A 23,644-nucleotide genomic window follows, 5' to 3' on the forward strand; every position below is an offset into this window, starting at 1 on the left:
CGCCTGGGTGGCTCAGTCGTTAAGCATCTGCCTTCGGCTTGGGGAGTGATCCTGGGGTCCTGGGATCAAGCCCCGCATTGGACTCCGTGTTCTGCTGGGAGCCTGTTTCTTCCTCTCCCACTTCCCCCTGCTTGTGGTCCCTCTCTCGCTGGCTGTCTCTCTCTCTGTCAAATAAATAATCTAAAAAATATATATATTGGAAAGCATGCCCTGCTTTAGGCACAGAATGCTTGTGAAATGGCTGTTATTACCATCACTGAACTGCAATTCTCACTTCAAAAGTAACCATAGTGTTACCAATCCCTATTTGACTCACAAAAGGACTCTGATGGAAAAATAAAATTCATTTACTATATTGGCAGTACTTAACAAAAAGAATGAGGGACTAACACACCCAAACCACTAAAACAGATGTAGTACATGCAACATTGTTTGATTTCCTTAATTATACTGAGCACTGCAATAAAATTGTTAAACCAACACTAATAAGGCCTATACATAAAAGACAGTGGACATAAGTGAGCTCTATCTCAGTTTATCTTCTTGGATGGTCCCTGAAGGTTTTGATGCTCCCATAATTCCTAGCTCAGAATAGGTGCTAACAGGTGGACAAAGGAATTCACAACTCTTAAGAATGGAAAGTTCTTAAGCTTAGGATTGGCTTGTGACAGCAACAAACTCCTTCAAAGTGTTGAAAAAGATGGTCCATAGTTCAGATGGTCCATAGTTCACATTCCTAAAAGGAGCCCCAAAACAGTATACAAAAGTGACTCACATATGAACGCAAAGCTCAACTGTCAGTTACTGTTAAAAACTAAAAGTTATGCCCAGGAAAAACTAATACCTCTAAAGAATCTGCAAAACATAGACCTTCAGAAGAGAAATTTTCTAACACGTTCTGAGCCAACAAACCCTTTGTTCAAATGAAATGTCACTTGGAAGCCCAAGATTTCCAACAACTGAAAAGGCTGAAGTAGGTGGTTATGGGTAGGCTGATTATTTCTTTCCTACCCCCAACATTGTACCTCAATCTCACTGAAAAGAGTCCTAAAAAGTAGTTCATAATCATACCTCCAAGAGCCTTTGGCTAATTTTCTTAACATGTCAGCAAAAAATATTTTAAAGCTCCACTATCTCAAAAGGGTTTATGTTCTACATTTCTGCCTCAAATCACTGAAGTATTTTGCTAGTTTTCCAAGAAGCATTTAAAGTTACTTGGTGATGTTAAACCAAAAATCTAGGACATATACAGCATGTCCTATGGAACCAGAAAGAAAATCTAAGTGCGTATGTGCTGCGGGTGAGCAGAGTTTTGTATTATATACCAGATCGGCCAAGTTAATCCACCTCAATTTTAAATACCACAGGGAATTTCCAGACACCTCTCCATTAAGAATGCACTCAAACCCAAGTAATGCCAAACTCACCCCGATGCTCCAATCCTGGGTGTTAATTTCCAACAGACACTGCACCATTTTTTATGGCTTATAAATCAGAAATGGGAGTGATTTACTGGCTCCCACACATTATGACCCACTATGTAGTATACTTTGGTGCTGCTGGACACTGAACTGTTTACATTAAACTTCAGAAATATCTACTCTATGTAAATCTTAGATGTCCAAATGGAGCAAATTCATTTTTCATAAAAGCTCTGACATTTACTTTTTATCAACAGACACTAGAAGTATTCTCTACTTATAAGCCTTTAAGCCATGTTCACGACTGAACACCTTACCAATATATGGGGAAAGCAAGCTCAGCTTATCTCACACCAATGAAATTGCTGTAATCACAATACTACTTTGTAAGTAATCTCCTCTTAGATATTGCAGCTGGGAAGAAAAAAGTGTTTAACATTCCTTATTTACACTTCCATATTGGTGTTTTCTGATAACATTTTTTTTTTTTTTTTAAATGAAGAGCTGCCAAAGAAACAAATGGCTCCAAAGAACTGCACACTGCTCCCTGGAGCCTTCCATGAGGCCGCTGAGTCCTCATGTTCACTGAGAGGGTAGCTCCAAGAGTAGTGGCTGCAGCAGCTGGGCACTTGCCTTGTTACACACCTGCTACAAAGGCTTCTATAGTTGATTGTACTTCAGAAGAAACTGATACATCTCTCAAATAATCACAAGATAATTCTGGCAGCAACAGCCCACTTGACACCAAGCTGGATGAATATGAGTCTTGGATTTCTGAAGTGAAGACCTCCCTGGAAGTAGAACAGGGAGAGCTGAAAGGTTGAGAGTACTGTTTCAGATACATGTAAGCAGGAAACCCAACCTTAATATATCAAACACTTTTCCAAAAGGACGTTTACCATTAAAGAATGAGAACTTGAAATATTTTGAAATTACAACCACTACTGTAAAGAAGCCTAAGAGCACTTTTTTTGTTTTTTAACATATGACTTGATGACTTAAAACTCGGCTCACAGCTTTAACAATAGACACGATGCTGTCGAAGTCACCTCTGCATTCTACCTCTGACAGAAATGTTACTTACCACATAGAATACCTTTAGGAATAACTGGGCAAAAGAAATATTAGAAGAGGAGTCTCAAAGATGACTTTGGCATTATAGATGTGAGGCCTGGAGAAAGTTCAAACCACCAGAAACAGTGACAGGAAGCTACATACTGGAAATGGTAGGAAGTTCCAATAAATTGTGCGATGATTATGAGACCATATGGATTTTTGCCATACTGGAAGAATTATTTTAAGAGCAAGAATAGGAGATACATAAGGGTCGGAAAAAACCCTATAGGAAATGAGCCCAACAGGCTGTTTCAAGGGCCTAGGTAAAGGCTGCCCCGTGAAGTGTCTCAAGATTCCGAAAATACATCTTAATGAGAAAACAAAACACAGGATTTTAATACCAATATACTTTTACATGTGGAACTGACAAGATTAGGCTCCCTTCAAAAAATCTGTGTTGACTATTTGATGTGAAGGCTAATTTTTTCTGGAAGAAGTATATGCACCTCACACAAGTAAAAACACTTAAATCCCCTTTGGTAATTAAGATGCAGTAACATTAAAGATAACTACTATAATATGACGTGAACAAGAAATATATAGCTGTATTAATCCTAAGCTTTCTGAGATTTCCTGGTATAGTATAGGGAATAACTCTTTAAACAAATGCACTTTATTACTATTTTGATTACCTTATAGGGCACATCTCATTGTCACCTCTCCAAGAAGAAAGATTATAAAAAACACACGTGCAATACAATGATTGCAGCAAATACTAGGTGAAGAAACAGAATACCTTAGAAGCCCTATACTATACACCTTTCCCAGGTGGTAGTGGTTGCATGTCCCCTAGAATAAGCATGTTCATGCTTTTCTAACCACTTTTCCTTGTTATTTAATAGTTTTATTGTTCTATATGCCCCTAAAACCTCAGCTTTACTGGTTTTGAACTATAACTAGCTTCCCTGTTATTCATCTACCATGGCTGACTTCTTCTGTTCAACTTTATAGTCTCCATTCAGCCATGCAGATATGACAGGAGTCCATTACTCTTCAATGCTGTGTAGTATTTTGTGTAGATATACATTTATATATCTGAACTGGATCCCTGGGTTACCTCCCACATTACTTATCATATTAATTATGACAGAACTTCTGTTATTTATATACCTAATAGGCAGTGCTATTCAAACTATGGCCTGCAAACTAGCTGATTTAGAAATTAAGAACCAAGTAGTACACTACTTTACACTGTGGTACAAGAGCCCAGCTTGCTGACTGGCAGTTCAGGTAGCACTGGTTTAGGGCTACATAGAACTGCTAGGTTTTTAGTGAAGAATGGTCTTCAACTCTTGCTCATTTTTCCTGGGTTTTTTTTTTTTTTACTTGCGGGAGCTCTTCATGAATTTAGGATAGCAAATACCTCATTTTGAGGATGGTTTGGGGATCATTTTTGTTACAGTGTCCATGTTGAACATACTAAGACCCCTTCCTACTTCTGGTCATGCCAAAGAGAACACGTTGACCATGTTGAATCTAGATAAGAAGGTATAATATTTAGGAGCTCTTTATAAATTGGGCATCAGAGGATCCTCGCAGCAAAAAGAACTAGATGAAAAGTCATATATTCAACATAAACCTAACTGTCTGCATAAGCACACAAACCATACTAGGGAGTTCCATCCTAGGAGCATGGTAAAGAATTCAGCAAAAACAACAAAAAAGGATTCAGCTAAAATATAAAACTGAAAAGCCCCTATAAGTTAAAGAAGTTTTATTGAATATAAGGAGAAAGAAGAGAATGTGCAATTTCTTACGATTCTTAATCGACGTTTTAAGATTATTACGGCTACTTATGTTCACAGTAAGAATACCTGAGAGCAATGCTGTCCAAGAATTCTCTGTGATAACTGAAATTTTATCACTGCCCAAAAATAGCCAATAGCCACATATAGCTCCCCAGCACTCACAATGTGGCTTATGCAACTGAGAACTGAATTTTAAATTTTACTTAGTTTTAACTTTTAAAATTCAAATAGCCACCTGGCTAGTGGCTACTGTACTGAACAAAGCAGTGCTGGAGGATGCTATTTTCATAAGCAATTTTAAGCTTCTAAGGATCACGTCCACACACATTACAGATTAAAAATGTCCCCACCTCCAAATAACTTTGTTCAACGTAACAAAGATCAATTCACAAGTTTGCAAAGTTAAGACTGTAGGGGCACAAAAAGTAACAAACTCCATAGCAAGTTCAGAAGAGAGATTTAAAATGTGTTTACATAAGATAATGAAGAAAAGGCAAAAAGTTCAGAGAGAAGCATTTGAAAATAATTTATTATCTTGGGTCCTTCTCCAAGTCAATTAGTTATAAGCATTTAAGACCTCATGGTGGCTGAGTATGGCCCAGGCAGGCTGAACAGTCTAATCCTTGTAACTCAGTATGCTACGCAAATATTTTCTATTCATGCCATAACATTCTTCACATTATTCATCGGAATAGAGAAAAGGATGGCTAACTCTCTGCTTCAGTTAGCTTGTGACAAATTGCTTAAGTGTACAAGGATGACCCTGGAATGGAGGTGAAGGACAAAAAAAATATCAGTTTCCTAAGCCTTACCAATGTGAGAGCACTTCACTTCCAACAGCTTCCTTAGGCTTCTCTGAACAATGGCCAGCGTAGAACAGCCTTCTATTTACCTAGATTTTATATAGTTTACAAGGTACAAATGCCCCATTTACTCCTAATTGGAATTAAGTGTCTCAAAATTTCGGGAAGAGAGGGGAAGTCTCAAAAACACTGAAATAAGACCACGCAAAGGGAATGTAATGGAACACAAAAATTGGTAGCCATTATTAATCCTCCTGGCTCAACTGTCTTTTGTAATAAATGCAAGAACCATTTTATCCCCTTTAAAAACTGGTCTACACTGCTTTCCAATTTTTTTGGCCTTCCCAGAAAAGATTCCAAATTTGCCCAAAGAAAAAAAGCTATGTTCCCCAAACACTGTTTTATTCATTAACGTATCTTCACATTGAGCTTGTAGGGAATACTTCCTGCTAATTTACACCAGCAGTGAGGAACCATCAAATACTACTTTATGTATGCCAAGGGATACACCTACTTTTAAAAACTGTGTATTTCAAGGATAGCAGTTTTATTCACGTTTTTTTGTTTTTTGGTTTTTTTTGGGGGGGTCAGAGAGCACCAACAACCATTAATGAATGTTCTGTTGAATTTGTCTGCATCACAGAATCTGTAAATTATCCAAACTAAATTTTCTCCATAGTAAATCAAAAACCTGACTTTACTACTGACAACAGCAAAACATGAGAAAATACTAGTAAATTCATACAGAACATTTTTTCCTAGTTAAAATAATTCCAATTTAGTTAGGGCATATGTAAATATCACCAATTAGGAAACAAAACAGGAATATTTAAAATGCTGATGATTCTTATGAAGTTCCTACATGAACACGATCAACTAATGACAACCACATAAAATATTTTAGACAAATTTTAAAAGCCCATTTAAACCACACAATTACTTGAAACCTATTTCTAGATTTAGATACAACTTATTAAAAAGTATATGGTAATGATTAATTCAATCTGACTTCATCACCAGATCTGCTAATAAAAAATAGTTGGTTAGAACAGATTTGTTTTCTGGAAAGGACTATTTAAAATTTTTCCATTAGGCTAATTTATTAATTCTAAAACAGCAACAGCTAAAATAACTTGAGAATCTAGCCCACTGGGCGGGGGGGGGAACCATACCATCATAAAGCCCTAAGGAACTTTTTTAAAGGCATTCAAAAGCTTTCCCACAATTACAGGACCTTCATTAATCTTCGATAATACTAGTGTTACAAGTGTTAAATATCTTTATAGTGCTCATATATTACATCATATACATACTCCAAAGAGAAGTTTTCAAAGAAAAACTCTCATTATGTAAGCAACTACTCAAGTTTCCAAATACTTAATAAACTATCTCAAAATTCAGATGGTTACCTGATTTAAAAACCTAACTTTGAAGAGAAATCCTAGAGCTTAGACCACTTGTACAGAACTAGTGGAGTATTACACTATTCAAATAGAGTTCACAGGGCTATGTGCTTTGTATTGCCAAGTGTTTTCCACAAAGGCCAGTGTGTTAAGCCCTTTTAATGACTCTCGTTTTCCAAACAGTATTGTTGCTCCACAGGATTTTAATGTCCAGTATAACAAACTCCTACTGATATCTAAGGACATTTCTGGAATGTAGAACTTTCCATTGCCATTTCTACTAATTCTAGTCAAGAACCTTTGGAGTCAATCTTTTCTGAATTTAAAATTTCTCAGATTTCAGAATGGTACTATAGTATACATACTTTGTATATATATAACATTCTCCAAGAGGCCAAGCTAACACCCTGTAATCATAATATGAGGGGGAAGTATCAGATATATTGGAAACAGAACAGATGACTATCAAAAATCAAGAGATAACTGACTTGGTACTGAGATGGCAGCAACAATGCTTCTCTTTACTATTCATACAAGCCACTTGGTTAAAATGCAGCTTGAGTCAGGTTTGGGTGGGGCTGAGATTCTGCATTTCTGTTACAGATGACGCTAAAATCCCAAAACCCACACTACATTAACAAGGGGTGCATAATACACTCAAAAATGAAAAATCACTGTTATCAGTTTAGGGCTGAAGGAACTGTTATAGTTATGACTTAAAAAATAAGAAGTTTGCTCAAACTCACATAGCTAGGAGAAAGCCAGTATGAGAAATCTTCCAGTTGGGTTTCTGCCAGTAGAACTTTCAGGAAATCCTATTATTTAAACTGTTTATTTTCTCCTCTCTTTAGCCTTGCAAATGTGTTGAAAAGGTCTGCTTTAACTTACTTTAATTAGATAGAAAAACATTTTTATTTGATAGAATCTATTTAACATCAGACTATAGAAACACTAAATTGATACCATAAACTTTCCTGAAAATTTCAATTATTTCCTCCAAGTCTCTGGACAACTTAGAAACATCCAAACCTCAAAACCTAAATTTCAATAGCAAGAAACCTATAATAAGTTTTTAAAAAATTATACAAATCTAGCAGCACAAATTCAAAGAACAGTTTACTATAGAATTATATTTTGCACAGAGTTTTACATACAGTCAAAATTTATCCAAGAAAATCTGTTCAGAAAGTGACATGGTGGGAGACATACCTACATCTCTCAGTAAGTCCTCTTAAAAACAACCAATTTTTCCCCACCAGCTGAGTATCCTATCAAGTCATTTTATGAAACAATTTTAAACTCTAGTGATCACATTATACCTGGCAAGAAGCTCAAACCTAGAAAGCAGGAAGATTCACCTCTTACATCCCATATTATGGGGTACATGGCTTCAGTGAGTCGGTGAGTGGAATGAAGAACAGAATCTTTTGCTCTATTTAAATATGTCTCTTTTTTCTGATTAAGCCCAAATATTTAAAAATTCACCAAGTTAAACAGTTGAATGATGGAATAAACCACTGCCTACACCTTGAATTAAAAACAAACGAAAATACAAAATCTTTCCAACTTTCATTAAAACCTGGACTAGTAGGATTTCCTAAAACTTGGGCTTGTGGTATGTACTTTAGTAACACTTGTTATGTACTCAAAATAAATGAAGTGATCCAATCATTGGTAAACAATGCATACAAAACTGAATCAGTATACCCATAACTGTCAAGCCTTTATTTTAGAACTCTTAAAAAGAGCTCTAAGAGTCACTTCACTTTAAGAGATAAGTATACTTTCAAGTTTTGAAAAACACTGGGCAACAAAAACTCTCCTTTACTTCAATCTTACAAGACCCCCAGCTTAGATGTGAAAATACTTACATGGACAAGTTAGGAGATGGAACCCCCCTATCATCAGCTAGGTTCCCAAGGTGGCTCAGCGTTGAAGTCGAACTGCTCTCTATACAGCACTTCTCCTAGGCCCTCTGGGTAGTTGTATACTTGGTCAGAAAGTTCGCCCTAAAGAATGAAATAGAAGTAGTAGTAAATAGTCATAAGTTAAAAAAAAAAAAAAAGTTGAAGCAGATTAAACTGATTTAAATATTAACTGTAGGAATAAATTTCAGTTTTAAAGAGTGTTTCATTAGTCACATTACACAAATGTTTTCAAAGGGTTCACCAAAGCACTTTTTTCTGTAGTAAAAACTTCCAAGCTATAGTACAATATTCACAGAGCCTGGTCCCTTACCAATTTGCTTTATCTACCCACTCAGTTTCCAGCCTTCATTTAATTTCATTTTCACTTTTATTTATCTTCCAAAAACCCACATTTCTAAGTGGCCTAAAATTGAAAATTTCCAAGTACCCTTTATCAACCTGATGTATAATGTTCTGGCATGATCTATAATCTGGAACTACCCAGAACATTTCTTTTACTCTCCAAATTCAAAGTTCTTTACTTAAAGTGTAAAACCTTACCACATACCAAAAAGAAGATCTATGACTTAGCTGATACATCATGTATGTTAAATAACACTCGAGAGCTGCTTTGTACATTAGGCAAGGAACTTAAGGTTTACGCCTCTCTTCCTTACACCTTAACCTACCTAGACTTAAGTCTATAATCACTAGAACAACATACAAATGTGAAAAGTGCTTAACATATTACAAAATACTATGCTTTAGCAATGGTTATTACCTATTATGGTTTGCTTGGATCGACTTCTCACCTCTAACTGCTGTATCTATACTTCTAATCATAATTAGGTGGTTGCTACTTTAAAGCAATATAACCTGACAGCATTTGCTAAAAAGGGTGATAAGGAGGAAACCAGAAAAATGATGAAACTAGAAATTAGAATGTTAAGAATCAGAGAAATTTCAGAAGTATTCTAGGCATCTCTAAAGCATTTCAAAAAAAATAAAAATAAAAATAAAGCATCTCTCATCTCCACCAGGATAGAAGGAAGCATCCTTGTGGTTCTTTCAACCTACTAGGAGAATCTGCTCACACTCTTAAAATGAGTCAAGAACCCATACCAACATGTAACGGTGATTATAACCTTACATAGATTCCAAATGATACACTCCAACAAAACAAAGATTTTGATTCTTCCCACACCAAGATAACTTTAAAAATAAATTAAAAGCTGACTCATGCTGGAGACAGAGTTTATTTTCAATTATCCTAAGGAATAGGATAATTATCCTGGGTGAGACACTCTCATCTCCTCCCCTCCCCCATCTATCCACACAGCTATTTCGCTTAATGCAACCCAAGTGCAGAGATGTAAAAGGTTAAGAATAAACTTCAGACATTCAAAAATGTTCTTCAGCATGATCTCTAAAACATTTCCACCTAACAAAAAGATACTAGTAGGAAATGAAAGCCCTAAAATATGAAGGGCACGTTTTAGTAAAAGAAAAGGGGTACACAGGGTTGAGGGCCATTTACATACAGGATAAACAGAATTATTTGTATAGTTAAAATAAACCATAAGGAAATTAAATGAAAATGTGGAGAAAAGGAGGTATAGGAAAAGGTAATTATTCTCATTTAGAATGGAACGTGTAAATCCGTTGGATTAAGCACAACATTGTGATCTAGTTCTTTAACTGAAGAGAATGTCTCTTGCTACATCTAGGTGAACGAGCATAGGTAGAACTAGTCCTGACTGGTCAGCTACAGGTCACTACCCTCCCCCAACACACAAACCCAAAACCCTCCCATCACTTTTATAGTTACTACCCCAAAGCCTAGTAGCCCCAAATTATCAGTATTTCTCTGAATGATACATATCAAATGCCTTTACCAATGACTTTCAAAGTTGCCATGTGGTATTCTTTCTAAAACCCCCAAACTTCAGTCTAATTATGAGAAAAAATATCAGATAAGCCAAACTGGGGGACATTCTACTGAATATCTGGCCAATACTTCTCCAGGCTGTCAAGGACATGACAAACTAGGTTAAGAAACTATCATAGATCTGAGACAACTGGGGAAGGCACGGCAACTGAACGTAATGTGGTACCCTGGATTATCCTGGAACAAAAAAAGGACATTAAAAACTGATGAAATTCAAATTAAGTCTGCAGTTTAGTTAATAGTAATGCATCAAAGTCACTTTCAGTTTTGACAAATGTACCACAGTAAGATGCTAAAAATAATGTGAACTGGGTGAGAAGTACGCAGCTCTGTACTACCTTTGCAACTTTTCTATAAGTCTAAAATTATTCCAAAATAGTTTATTTTATAAACTCAGGCAAAGTATTCACATAACGGACTACCACTAAGGAATAAAAGTAACAACCTACTGACATATGTACCACAGATGAATATCAAAAACCTGCTGAGTTATATAGCCTTTTACACAAAATAATGCTGAACAGTATAATTCCATTTACATGGAAGTTCTGGGATAGACAGAACTAATCTATGGTCTTAAAAAAAATCAGAATCCTGGTTGCCTCTGGAAGGGGGGAGGGGGAGATGGCATTTGAAGGTGCACAAGGGAGTTTCTGGGGTGAGGGCAATGCTCCGTATCTTGCTTGGTTTGCATTACACAACTCTATTTTTTTGTCAAAACTCATAAAATGATACACTTAAATCTGTGCATTTTACATGAATATTATCCAAAGGTTTTTGTTTTTTTTTTTTTTTAAAGGAATACACAGTATTAAACTGTGATACGGGCTTATGAACTGAAGTCAGAAGGGTAAAGTGTTCTGGCGTTTCCAATTTTGAAATACACGGAAAAATGAGATGAATTGATGAAAGGATAGCAGGATGTCAAAGCAAAATGCTGTTAAATGCATCCAGGAGAGGGTACAATTCTTTCGCCTTCTCTATATGGTTGGAAATGAATAAATTAAACCTGAATGGCAAAAGAGAAGTCACTGATTATCACTGCACCGACTGTATCAAATTTAATCACTAGGAGCCTATCTTTCCTACTAAATGTAAACTCCTCAGGGCTTCTGTTGTCTTCATGACAAGCATCTGCACTCTCACATTTGTAAAAAATTAAAAGATTAGGGCCTTGCCCGACAATCATTAGCGACAATAATTAGCCGTATCTCTGCCAGGTTCGTCCCATCAACTCTTTCCCATCACAGAGCACTTCTCTCTCCCTCAAGACTCCTTAGGTTCCCACCCAAGCTGTGGGCTGAAAGGTGGAAACACCACGGAACAGAAAACATCTTAACAGATCCAAGATGCCACCACAAAACCCAGTTAAATCTGAACATCATGGGGCTGTAAACTGTGTACCCGCCTTCAGGTTTCCGAGCCAGCAGTGAAGCCCAAAAAACATACACCCTCAAGAAATATTTTGGGCTAGAGTTAAAACACGTCACCATCATTCCTGCTGGCAGTCAAAATAGCACTTGATAAGCCACCTAAGCCTACCGTTCTCCCTCTCACTGCCCAGGAATCGTGGCGCGGACGGGGAAACGAAGCCATGGTGACTAATCCTCAGGCTCCAGGAGGCGACTGGGGTGAGTGAAGGCGACTTGGCCCAATCAGGAGCGCCGCAGGAGGCGGAGCAGCAGCCCCGAGGCTTCCAGAAGGGGCCAAAGGCCTCTCCCTCGCTACCTGACACCGGGGCTTCCCTGCCTCCCGGCCCCGAGTGGCGTCAACTTTTCTCCACCAGAGGGGGACCGCACTCCCCGCACCCCCAAGAACCCGTCCTCCTCCGGCAGCTGTCAGAGGAGGCCGCCGCCAGACCCGCCCCGCTCCATTCATAAGGCCCCAGCCGTTGCAGCCCTTCGCGCCGCCTGCGGGGATACCGGTGGCGACGGCGCGACCGGGCTCGGGGCCGGGGCTGCGGGACCAAAGCCCCTCAGGGCTGCGGCCCGGCCCCCTCCCCGGAAACAGCAATGCACCACGGGAGAGGGGTGGGGGCCGCACGCCGCCAGGAGACGACGCCGACCCCCAGCGGAGACCCCAGCGAGCGCCCCCACATGCACACGCCCCCTCGCTTTAACCGTGGCGGCTCCTGCTCCGTCGAGCGGCAGGCGGCCGCCTGAGGGCCGAAGCGCGCCCGCCCACACCAGCCCGCCGCCGCGGAGGGACCGACCGCCACCACACACACCGTCGTCCGCCATGTTCGAGGCAGCCGACCGCGGGGCGCTGTGGGGCCGCCGGCCGGGCGGCGGGGCCCAGCCGGCAGACACCCGGCAGCTCCCCGAGGCCGACCCCGCGCCCCCGCGCCCCTTGGGTCGGTACTCACGTGAGATAACGGCCCAAAGAGTCGGGTAAAGCGTCTTCTCTTTTTCGGCGGAATTTTTAAAGAGGGATGTGGTTACCTTGAGCAGAAATACCCAAGGCGGCCTGGGCCATAGGCTGCGGGGACGACGTGGGGGAAAAAGCGCGGCACCGACACCAGCTGTGGAGCAGTGGCGGCGGCGGCCGAAAGGAGAAATAGAACAACAGCGCGAGTAAAAGAAGAATGGAGAGGACTGGGTGGGGAGAGGATTCGGCCTCGTCACACTGCAGAGCCGAAGAACGAGAAAGGATGAGAAGAGGCAGAGAAGGTGGGAAAAAAAGGAAACACTGCAGCCGAGCGAAAAGCCAGAGAGTGTGGGAAGGCGGCGCCGGCGACGCCAGTATTTATGGTAAGGGGGCGGGGGTCTGATGACGTCACAGCCGGCCCGGCCGCCGCGCGAGCGGGGCGGAGCTGGGCTGCGGCCTGGGGCGAAGGGAGGGAGCGGAAGAGAAAGGCGTGAGACAGGGATGAGGGATGAGGGACGAGAGACGAGGGACGAGGGACGGGGCGTGGTGGGGCGAAAGGGGGCGGGGCAGGACGGGCGACCCCGGTTGCAGGTGCCGACCGCCTGGTGGCTTCCCGCCCTCCCGCGGGCCGCAGCTCCTCCGCCCGCGGAGCTATTGGCGCGCGGACGGGGGCGGTCGAGGGAAAAGGGACGCGACTGGGCCGGAGCGCAGCGTCGTCCCGCGCCTCTACCCCTCAGGCGCCTACGCTCACGGTTGTCGTTGGCCCCGGCGCAGGGAGAGTTGGGCCCGGCTCTCTGCCGGCCACGACGCCGAGAGTTGTGCTGGGCCGGGGGCTGCGGCACGCGTGCACTGCCTGGAGAGGCTGTAAGGGAGGCCTGTGAAGGTCTTCGCCGGAACAACCCCCTCCAGAGCACTACGCTTTTTGAGGGTTCCACAGGCTATGCCAGGGGACTGCCCGCCCAGGCTGAGGTTTTAGCGCTCGCGGGATACCGCGCTCCTTTATGGAAACGAGTTCCTAATGGCCGTGATGGGTGGGCCCAGTGCCGGTGAGGTTACAGAGCCTCGTGACCGCGTGAAAATATCCCCAGTGCTCGTATGTTACAATATGATGCACTAGGAATTTTTTTTAAGGAATGTGGCCTCTGTGTCCTCATTTAAAGGGTTGGTGCAGTCACACCGAGTCCTTATTAATGAAGGACCAGTGTTGGAGAGGGGATTATTGATGTTGCAAACGCGCATTACCCTAATCCTCCACCTCGTTTTCGCATTTTAATTTTACTACTTAATAACAAAAATTTTTTAAAGATTTTATTTATTTATTAGAGAGACAGCGAGAGGGAACACAAACGGGGAGTGGGAGGGAGAAGCAGGCTTCCCCCTGAGCAGGGAGCCCAATGGGGGGCCCCATCCCAGGACCATGGGATCATGATCTGAACCAAAAGCAGACACTTAATGACTGAGCCACACAGGCGCCCCACAAACTTTTTTTTTTTTTAACTGGGGAACCTAGTACGACCTACATAACTTTTATTTTTTTAAGAATGCCTTCGTACCAGTGATCAGAAACTGAGTCCTCTCATGCTAACTCTGCGACTCAGAGTCAATGACACAAATGAAATACATACTTACACATCCCTCCCAAGTTAAGATCTATGAGATTAAGACCCTGACTTTTTTTTTTCTTTTGTTCTTCTCCACCTTCAGTTTACTTTGTGAGCAGCACTGTGGTTGATTAATAAATTATAAATTAGGAAGGAAGAGAATGAGCCTTCCTGGGTGGAAAGGTAGCAACGCTGAAATGTGGGCTTTTGGAGGAAAGTATTAGGTAAAAATCGGGAGCTGTGGACTCTTCCTAATTTCGTTTTTGCATATTTCATTTTGCTATATCTTGACTTTCCCTTTCATTCTTTAAAAATTATTTGATTCAGAACATTTATAAACACAGCACTTTACTAGACCCCCTGGTGAAAGGAGGAGGCTAGAGATGAATACACTACTTGAAATCTTGCTTACAATCCAGCAGGAGAAATAAAACAACTACACAAAATAACTAGATTGTTTACAGATAAATAAGTAATATGCTGCATGGAACCTAGGGGAGGGAGGAAATGATTGCGGGTAAGTGAGAGAAGGGCTGCTGGAGAAAGGCAGTGTTAATTTTGAGAGCAGATGTTCTAGATATTGGGAAAAAGTGATTTTGAGAGCAGATATTATAGGGAAGGGAAACAAGTGAGAGCAGGCACAGAAATGGGCCAGTTTAGAGAACTCTGGGCTTTCTGGCTGCAACATAGGGGCCTGGTTGCTAGTGAGATTGAAAAGGTAGGTTAGGGTGAGATCAAAAAGTGATCAGAGCTTGGACTTTATTCTGGAACCATTTAAGTAGGGACACAATATACTCAAAGTTTTTTTAAAACATTATTCTGGCATCAGTTGGCTTGAAAATAGGTATAAAGTTTGGAAGACACAGTAAAGGAGACTCTTAAAAAAGTTAAGAATAGTAAGGGGTTCAGAATGGGTGGGAGGGAAAAGGCATAGAAAGAGTAGAAGGTAATCTTGAATGTCAAGAGGGATAAGAAGGTGTCAAATAATTTGGGTATATTAAGCTAATCAATGAGGAGAATTCTGGAATCATGAACACAGGTAGAAATAGAAGGACCCAGTTTGGAGGGTAGTATATGAGCCTGCTTTGAGCATAGTTGAATCTGTTGCTATAATATCCATGTAAAGAATGTCCAAAGGCCCCTGGAAATAGGGAGATCTGGAGCCCTTTTGGCTATGAATTTGGGAGCCTCTCCTATAGACATGATGATTAAGGAAATGTTGAAGTCTACAGGAAAAGGGATATAAGCAAAGGAACCTGAGAAATGCCAGAGAGAAGAGAAGCTGGCAGAGAAAACCAAGAGGACCAGCCAGAGAAGGAGACTTGCCATACCAATGTCAAGCCACTGCAAGGAGAGTGTTCCAAGAGGGAACAAGTGATGGAGATGTCCCATCACTCACAGGATGGGAAGGAGATTCTGGAAATAGCAAATTATTGGTAAATTCTGATCTCATGTTAAGTTTGGATTTTTGTCCCAAAAAAGTTTCGATCATGGGAGTGTTCTGAATTTTAGAAAAAGAAGAATGTGAGGATGGGAAGAAAAAGGGCTCTGAGTGTACAGCAGAGAGAACACTTGGAAAGCTACTGTAGTGATCCATTGAGAATGATAAGGGCCTGAAAAGAAGTTATCTGTGACTTTTAACTGAGTAATTTCAGTGGAGTGGGAGGCACAGAAGCGAAATCTGAATGAGGAGTAGTTGAAGTGAAGTCATTGGATGTTGACCACTCTTTCAAGTGAAAGGTACTGGACCTCAGCCTAATTCAACATCATTTATACCGTGAAATTATTCCACAACCTATTATTCAAACTGTATGCCCTCATGATTTGTGTTTGTATTCAAAATTAAAGAATAATGCAGCTAGCACTATTGTATTGTATTTGATGAATACAATGTGTTGTATTTGATGAACCTTAAAAACTGTACTTCAGTGGACTAGCCAACATAGCATGTAACTTTAATAGAACGATAGCTTCCTAATGAGAACAGCATATTTAATTGTGTTTGGGGTTTGAGGTTTTGTTTTTTTTGCCAAGTCAGGTTACTCATATATAAAAACACAGGTACTGCCAGGGAAAGTATTATTATTATTAAACAGAGAGCCCTAAGATAAAGTGATACACTACCATTCACACTTAGATCATCCTGGTGTATTGATTCAAACTCATTTGCTTTTATGCCAATAGATATAAAATTTGGAATGAATTAGATTGCTGATAAAGACAAGTCACTCAAAAACAATAGGTACACCTAAAAACACCAGCCTAAAATAGAAATATCTTGTTATCACATGTATAAATGTGGCAAATGTAAGGAGTCCAATTGTAATCAAGAGTAAAAATGCCAGTTTAATCGGAGTGTTTAAAGACAGCGTAACAAGCAGTTTTATTGCTAAAGTACATTCTTAGAGTACTCTTTATTATATAGAAAACTAAAATATATAGATTTTTGTTTCAGATGTTTTTCTGAGACTTTAAAGGTTTTAATGTTAAGTTTCATAGGAAATGGTAATACTCTGAAATGCAAGCATTTTAAAGAATACTTTGTAAAAATAACATTTTCAAACTGATATGCAGAGAAGAAACAGGGCAGATTAATCATTTTTAGCCATATTTCCACAGTTCAAATTTTCACAGTCAAAACATATAGGTTTTGAATAGTTAAAACATTCACATTTTTAAAAAAGTTTAAGTAATTTCTGCACCCCACATGAGGCTTAAACTCACAACCCCAAGATCCAGAGGCACATGCTGTTCCAACTGAGTCACCAGGTGTCCCAACATTCACTTTTTTTTTCTGCCCATGGGCAGCAAAGTTTATTGAGCAATAGTAAGGTGATAGTACAAAGCTCCCAAAGAGGGAGGGGACCCAAGAGGGTTGCTCCAAACATTCACATTTTAAAACATGATATTTCAATTGTTTACCATATCTTTTGGTGAACTCATAATCTTCTAAAAAGCTAACCTGCTTCACAAGAACCTGGTGCTATGGCTTTTATGAACTAGTGAAAATGGATAAAAGTGTTTTCAAATTACTTTGCAGAGTACAGAATACAGGTTATCAACCATTCTCTCCTTGAATGAAATAGAAAGTGCTGTCCTTTATCTGCTAAATATCTGTTGTTAAAAATTTTTTTATTGTCATGTTTAATTTTTTTCTCACAAAATTTAGGTACCATGTCAGTAGGGTTCTGTGGCCCTGCATCCTAGCACTGATTTGAAGTTGTTCATGTCCATCACCCATCTTTGTCCACAGGGTAATTTAACCTATAGAAGGGTATGCCTGGCAAGCAAAGGGTGATAGAGCCCAGATTCAAACCCTGGTGTAAGGAAAAAGCAGGGTTTTTTTCCTATTTTCATTTCAGTAGCTGTGTATGTCATTAGATATGGGTCAGCATTTTACCTCTCTCAAGTGACTTGGATGGTTTCTGTGATAAGCAGGTCATGAACAATACACTGATGTCTTTTATTACAAATAAAAGAAGTAACAAGTTACTGTTAATTTAAGAGGACTGCTTCAGAAACCTATGTAAGCAGCCAAAGCAATAATCCAGTTTTACAAATTAAATGTAACATACGTGACTAGAATAATCAATGGACCTGATCCATGAGTTTGCTCTTTTATATCTTCATCTAATCCTTGGAAGTGAGGAAATCCTTGGAAAGTTAATTTCATTGTCACTTTGCTGCCAGGCATTGTCTGATAACAAGTGTTTTATTGGTTAGGTAATATATAGTCAGATAAGCTTGTATTTCTCTGTCTCAAAACAGTTGCTTGGCAGATATTCCTAAACTTTGTGGTTATGGGCATAGAAGAACAGGAGCTCTGAAATCTGTTGTCTGGTTTGAATTATGGTTTGCTTTATTTTCTTTAATAAATAACCTAGCCAAGGTACTATCACATGAGCACCTACATGATTGTTGACAGTAACTGTGGGCTACATTGTATTTAACAAGAATTTTTAAATTACTTTGTCATTTAATTTGAAGTTTTGCAAATTCTCTTGTAAACATTTATATCAATCTAAATTTGCTTTATCTAATTTTAACTGGAAGGAGAGGAATCCGTGCAAAAAATACAATAAAAGATTAATTCTTTCCCAATGTAGGGAGAAGAAATATAAATGACTTGCTTTCACAAAAATAATTGATCTTTTTTGCCGTTCAATCATCTATTATACAACAGTTTAAAAACCTTCAGTTAGTCTTGGCTCTACTTGGCTAAATCACTTAATTCTAAGCCACCTCCATTTCTTAAAATAAATAAATAAATAAATGTATTCCTTATTCCTTTGGAAGTACTTCTCCCCTGCCATACCTTGAGATCTTCTGGTAACTGCCATCTTTTTCACCCTGGCCTCCTAAGCCACAGGAACTGGTCCAAGAATTAATAGCTTCAAATCCTATTTTGGGGGCAGGGACAGCTTAATAATCATTGATGCATGTTGGATTCAGACCATTTTTTCCTTGGTTAGAGGAAGGAGGAATGGACGAGGGAATCATTTCTTCTATGGCTCAAGTTATGACCATATGAGCCTGGAGTTGCCAGTACCATGGTCCTAGGAGAAATCTATGTGAGAAAATGAAGCCAAGTCACGTCATGAAGAAGGGAGAGTCAGCATTCCAGTTGTCCCATTTTTCTTGCTCTTCAGTTATATCAAACAGAGAAATTCCATCTTTCTTGTCTAACTTAATAGCTTAGCTTTTTGTCACTTAAAACCAAGAATCCAGGCCTACACAAGATAAAAAGAAAAGACCTTCATTTAGTTCAAAAAATCAACTGCACAAGTACAAGACAAGAGAAGCCTGATTGTACTCTATCTAAGCGGCTCCTAGAGAAGGTAGTTGCCCACAAGCTTGCCATGAACCAGCAAAGGCATGGACTTGCTAAAAACAAAAACAAAAAATCTGAACGCAATAATTTGGGGCTGCAGTAATAAAAGTACAGGTCAGAAGGGAGGTAGCAGTTTAGTTTACTATTTTGCTTAAACCCCAACTACAGCTTTTCTCTTTTGGGTTTGCAAACAACAACTTGCAAAGTTTCTTGTTGTAAAGTTCTAAGTAGTGCATTGTACAGGAGAGTGAAAAACACACAGCTTGGAGGAAGATAGCCATAAAGGTGAGGAGTCTAGAAAACAACATATTACTAGGAATGATAAAAATGTTAGAGGTTGGCAGGAAAAGACAGAGGGAAAATTAAAAAAAAGTACAAACAAAAGCTACCATTTTTTTTTTTTACACACCAAGTGCCAAGTACTATGCTAAAGCCCTTTGTATTAGTTATTTAATCATTTTTCTATAAGCCTGTCATGTAGGTCTTACTATGCCCATTGTACAACGGAAAAAAGAAAAGTACAATGAGGTTAAGCAGCTTGCTCAGGGTCACCCACTGAAAAGAGAAGGTCCAGATTCATATCCAAAGATGTCTAATGCCCAAGAGCCACCTTCAAGCCCCTCAGCCATATTGCCTCTTTGAACACATCTATAGAATATGTCAGGCTCTGTAGATGGATGAGAGAAACTACGATGTCAGTCCAGATGGCAGAGCTAGGACCAGTGGGTTCCCTTGCCTAGATGTGCATCTTATCCCTTGCCCTGAGTTTCCATGAGGTTTGGTTTGGGCCTTTCTATGCCCCTTTTACTTCTTTGTCTTATGTTACTATTGTCTGAACTTCGTGAACAAAATATTAAGCTTCTTTAGGGTAAGAATTTTTATTCTATTTTAAAATCTCGCAGAACACTCAACACAGTGCCTTACACATAGACCTCTGGTTGCTTCCTGACAATGTAATAACGGACAATACCATGGGATGTCTCACAGAGCAGAAAGCTATCTCGCCACTGGGTTTGCTCAGAGGTGCAGAGATTTCTGCCCTGGTAGGATGTTGGACCAAAGGAACCTCTTAAACACTTTCCTTCCTTGACCACAATGTAGAGGTGAAACATACTCATTGCTATTCATTATATACTTTTTTTTAAAACAGAATTTGACATTATTTTAACTTTAAATATGACGATTGTATATTAACACATAAAGAAGTTTTCTTTATCATTCTTTTTTTTTAAAGATTTTATTTATTTATTCGACAGAGATAGAGACAGCCAGAGAGAGAAGGAACACAAGCAGGGGGAGTGGGAGAGGAAGAAGCAGGCTCATAGCTGAAGAGCCTGATGCGGGGCTCGATCCCATAACGCCGGGATCACGCCCTGAGCCGAAGGCAGAGGCTCAACCGCTGTGCCACCCAGGCGCCCCTTTCTTTATCATTCTTGCTTGTACTAAAGTTAGGATGCTTTTTATCTGCGATTGGCTGTTTTATTGATTCCTCCTCTTCTCAAGGAAATCAATAGCCTACAATAGAAAAAAAAAAAAAAGAGAGAGAGAAGAGAATGCCTGTGTCTAATTTGAGAGGAAGAATAGTATTTTTAAAATAAATTTCAAGTTGTAGTCATGAAAGTGGGAAAGTCAAACAAAAACTGGGGTGTTTCATATTATATTTGTGTACCTAGTTACCAAGAAAAGAGTGTTTGCTATTCAAAGAAAGTGAATGAATAGAAAATGAGGGACACTATACTAATACAACATCAAGAATGCTTAAAAAAAAAAAAAGCCAGTCATTGTTCTTTGTACACAAAAACAATGGTTCTTAACAGCATATTGACTCCTGAATCAAATACCCAGCTGCCAGCAGCAGCCCTCGAGTGGGAGAGGATTTAATGCAGAGGGTGTGTGTTGTGGCATGCCTCCTGCTTCCCAGGCACACTGTAAGGACGCTCTGCCAGCGGAGTTACATGACTTTCGAGCACTGGGATCCAACACTGACTTACTAATACCACTGTAAAATGATGAACTAAACCTTTTAGTTGTTAGAGAACAATGGTCAGAAAAGCAAGATCAGTATTATTCCAAAACGATGAGCTGGCATTGCTTAGAGCCTCCCATCAATGCTTCATCTGCCCTCTAGTTGCTTGGATCTGGGGGAGACAGATCAGATTGGGCCAAAACCTGGGTGATCAGACAGCCCCAGAGATTAATGCAGACTTGTGGGGAAGAACATAGCGCAACCAATTCTACAGTGACAGGCCTCATTCTGAGGAGAGAAGCCTTGGGAAAACCCACTTAATGTTCATGTGTGCCACTTTGGGAAATTGCCTGACTAGCTTAGTTCAAGTCCAGCCATACTCTTAAACCAGCATCTGGAATACTAAATCTGTAGGTGAAGAAAGCAAGAGGTGCTAGAATGTGGGTCAAGTATGGAGGCATACAAAGCTCACAGAATTAATAAAATTAACAATGAAAAACATAACTAGAATATCAGCTTTATTGTAATAGACTAATAGCCTTGAAATAGGAGAACAGCCTATATGTTTTTCCTAGGTACATCTGAATTGTAATCTTAAATTTCTGAACAATCTCATGCAAGTTTTTAGTTAGTGTACTCATAAAAATATTGTTAGAAAACAGATGAAACTTAGGAGTGCTGATTTATTAAAATGGCTATTAAGATCTGGTAGACTAAGTTGAACTATTAGGATTTGTAAAGATATATTTGAAATCATGAGGAAATTCTATGAATCAATATTTCACATCTTAATAGGATTGGAGATTTTTCAAACTATGAAATATTTTCTTCATGCTTGTCATATTTTCAACTTTAAAATCAGTACATAACCCCTGGGTGGCACAGCGGTTAAGCATCTGCCTTCGGCTCAGGGCGTGATCCCAGCGTTGTGGGATCGAGCCCCACATCAGGCTCCTCTGCTATGAGCCTGCTTCTTCCTCTCCCACTCCCCCTGCTTGTGTTCCCTCTCTCGCTGGCTGTCTCTATCTCTGTCAAATAAATAAATAAAATCTTTAAAAAAAAATAATAAAATAAAATCAGTACATAAGAACTCCATAGTCCAGGGGCGCCTCGGTGGCTCAGTTGGTTGAGCATCGGACTCTTGATTTTGGCTTGCATTGTGATCTCAGAGTTGTGGGATTGAGCCCCATGGCGGGCTTCAGGCTCAGCAGGGAGTCTGCTTAAGATTCTCTCTCCCTCTCTCTCTGCCCCTTATCCTGCTAACATGCGCCCTCTCTCTCTCTCTCTCAAATAAATAAATACTTAAAAAAAAAAAACTTCTACAGTCCAAATTATAATCATTAAGCTTTTTTTTTAAAGGTTTATTTATTATTTTAGAGAGGAAGGGAGAGAACAAGGCCCTGGGGGGTGGGGGTGTTGGGGAGAGGGGCAAAGGGAGAGGGAGAGAAACAGACATCCCCCTGAGCAGGGAGCCCGATGTGGGGTTCGATTCCCAGGACCCTGAGTTCACGACCTGTGCCAAAATCAAGAGTTGGATGTTTAACCGACTGAGCCACCCAGGCACCCCTAATCATTAAGCTTTTAACTTGACCGTCTTGTCTCCTGATAAAGTACTCTTTGTTCTTTAATTAGGAATCAGTGCAAGCATAATTTTCCTCTCTGGAAATTTCTATGACTTTTCCCTCTGGGTAAAATTGGTTTTCGCCTTCTTTGTGCCCCAGTTTTGTCTGTCCCCAGCTCAGTGGATGCAATATTTATTGACTTGCCCATTTTAGGTGAACTAGCTACAAAAATAAAGAAATGAGTATGAGCGTCTATGAATATAAGTGTTACCTGTTAAAATGTTCATACCCTTGTGTAATCCCTTCCCCTCAAATGTGGGCTGTACTTACTGACTTGTTTCTAATGAACAGAATTTGGCAAAAGGGAGATGGTACTTCTGAGATTAGGTTATAAGAAGACTGGGGCTTCATCTTAAGCACCTTTCCCTCAATCACTCACCCAAAGAGAAGCCAGCTGCCATGTCGTGAGTGCCCTTACAGAGAGGCCCACAGAGTAACATACTGATGACTCCAGCCAACAGCCAGCAGAGACCAGAGGCCACAGAGTGAGCTTGGAAGAAGACCCTCCCCCCTACCTCCCAAGCGTTGATAAGACTGCAGCCTAAGACCCAGAGGAGGTCAATAAATTGTCAAGTTCCTAGAGCTATCCAATAGCAAAGCCCAAATTCCTATTTCTTTTCTACCTCTTGATTCAATTCTCTGCTATCTTCTATGTCGTCTGTCTTCTCACTCGATTTCCTCTCTCTTGGATAATTATCCATTCTTACAGAATTGTTTGACAATACTATTCATGTGACTCAAAAATTGATATCACTAGCTTTGTTCTGTCACTAAAGTGCAGCTTGAAATGGCCAACTGCCTTTAGGACATCTTCGTGTTGTTGTTGTTTTTTAAGTTTTATTTAAGTCATCTCTACACCCAACGTGGGGCTCGAACTCATGACTCTGAGATCAAGAGTTGCCTGCTGTACC

General features: G+C 40.0%; 1 protein-coding gene and 1 long non-coding RNA gene across 7 annotated transcripts in view; one reads left to right on the forward strand and one right to left on the reverse strand.

Annotated features, from left to right (window-relative positions):
• AZIN1 (antizyme inhibitor 1) overlaps positions 1-13,069 on the reverse strand; it is a 29,992-nt gene extending 16,923 nt beyond the window's left edge. For 2 of the 6 annotated variants that reach the window (XM_019803125.2, XM_019803126.2), the window contains exons 1-2: positions 12,712-13,061; positions 8,363-8,500 (exon numbers count right to left, since the gene is read on the reverse strand). The gene's annotated coding sequence lies outside the window, so the exon portion shown is untranslated. Of the gene's footprint in view, positions 1-2,054; positions 2,234-8,362; positions 8,501-12,711 lie in introns of all 6 variants that reach the window. The other 4 variants (XM_011229132.3, XM_034667739.1, XM_011229133.3 and 1 more) reach the window with 4 other exon arrangements.
• Positions 12,965-23,644, forward strand: part of LOC117803784 — an 86,144-nt gene continuing 75,464 nt past the window's right edge. Inside the window, exon 1 of the long non-coding RNA XR_004627869.1 lies at positions 12,965-13,096. This is a non-coding gene — a long non-coding RNA (uncharacterized LOC117803784). The remainder of the gene's footprint in view (positions 13,097-23,644) is intronic.

This window comes from Ailuropoda melanoleuca, chromosome 9, assembly GCF_002007445.2.
Source record: "Ailuropoda melanoleuca isolate Jingjing chromosome 9, ASM200744v2, whole genome shotgun sequence".
In the NCBI taxonomy this organism is placed as follows: Eukaryota; Metazoa; Chordata; class Mammalia; order Carnivora; family Ursidae; genus Ailuropoda; species Ailuropoda melanoleuca.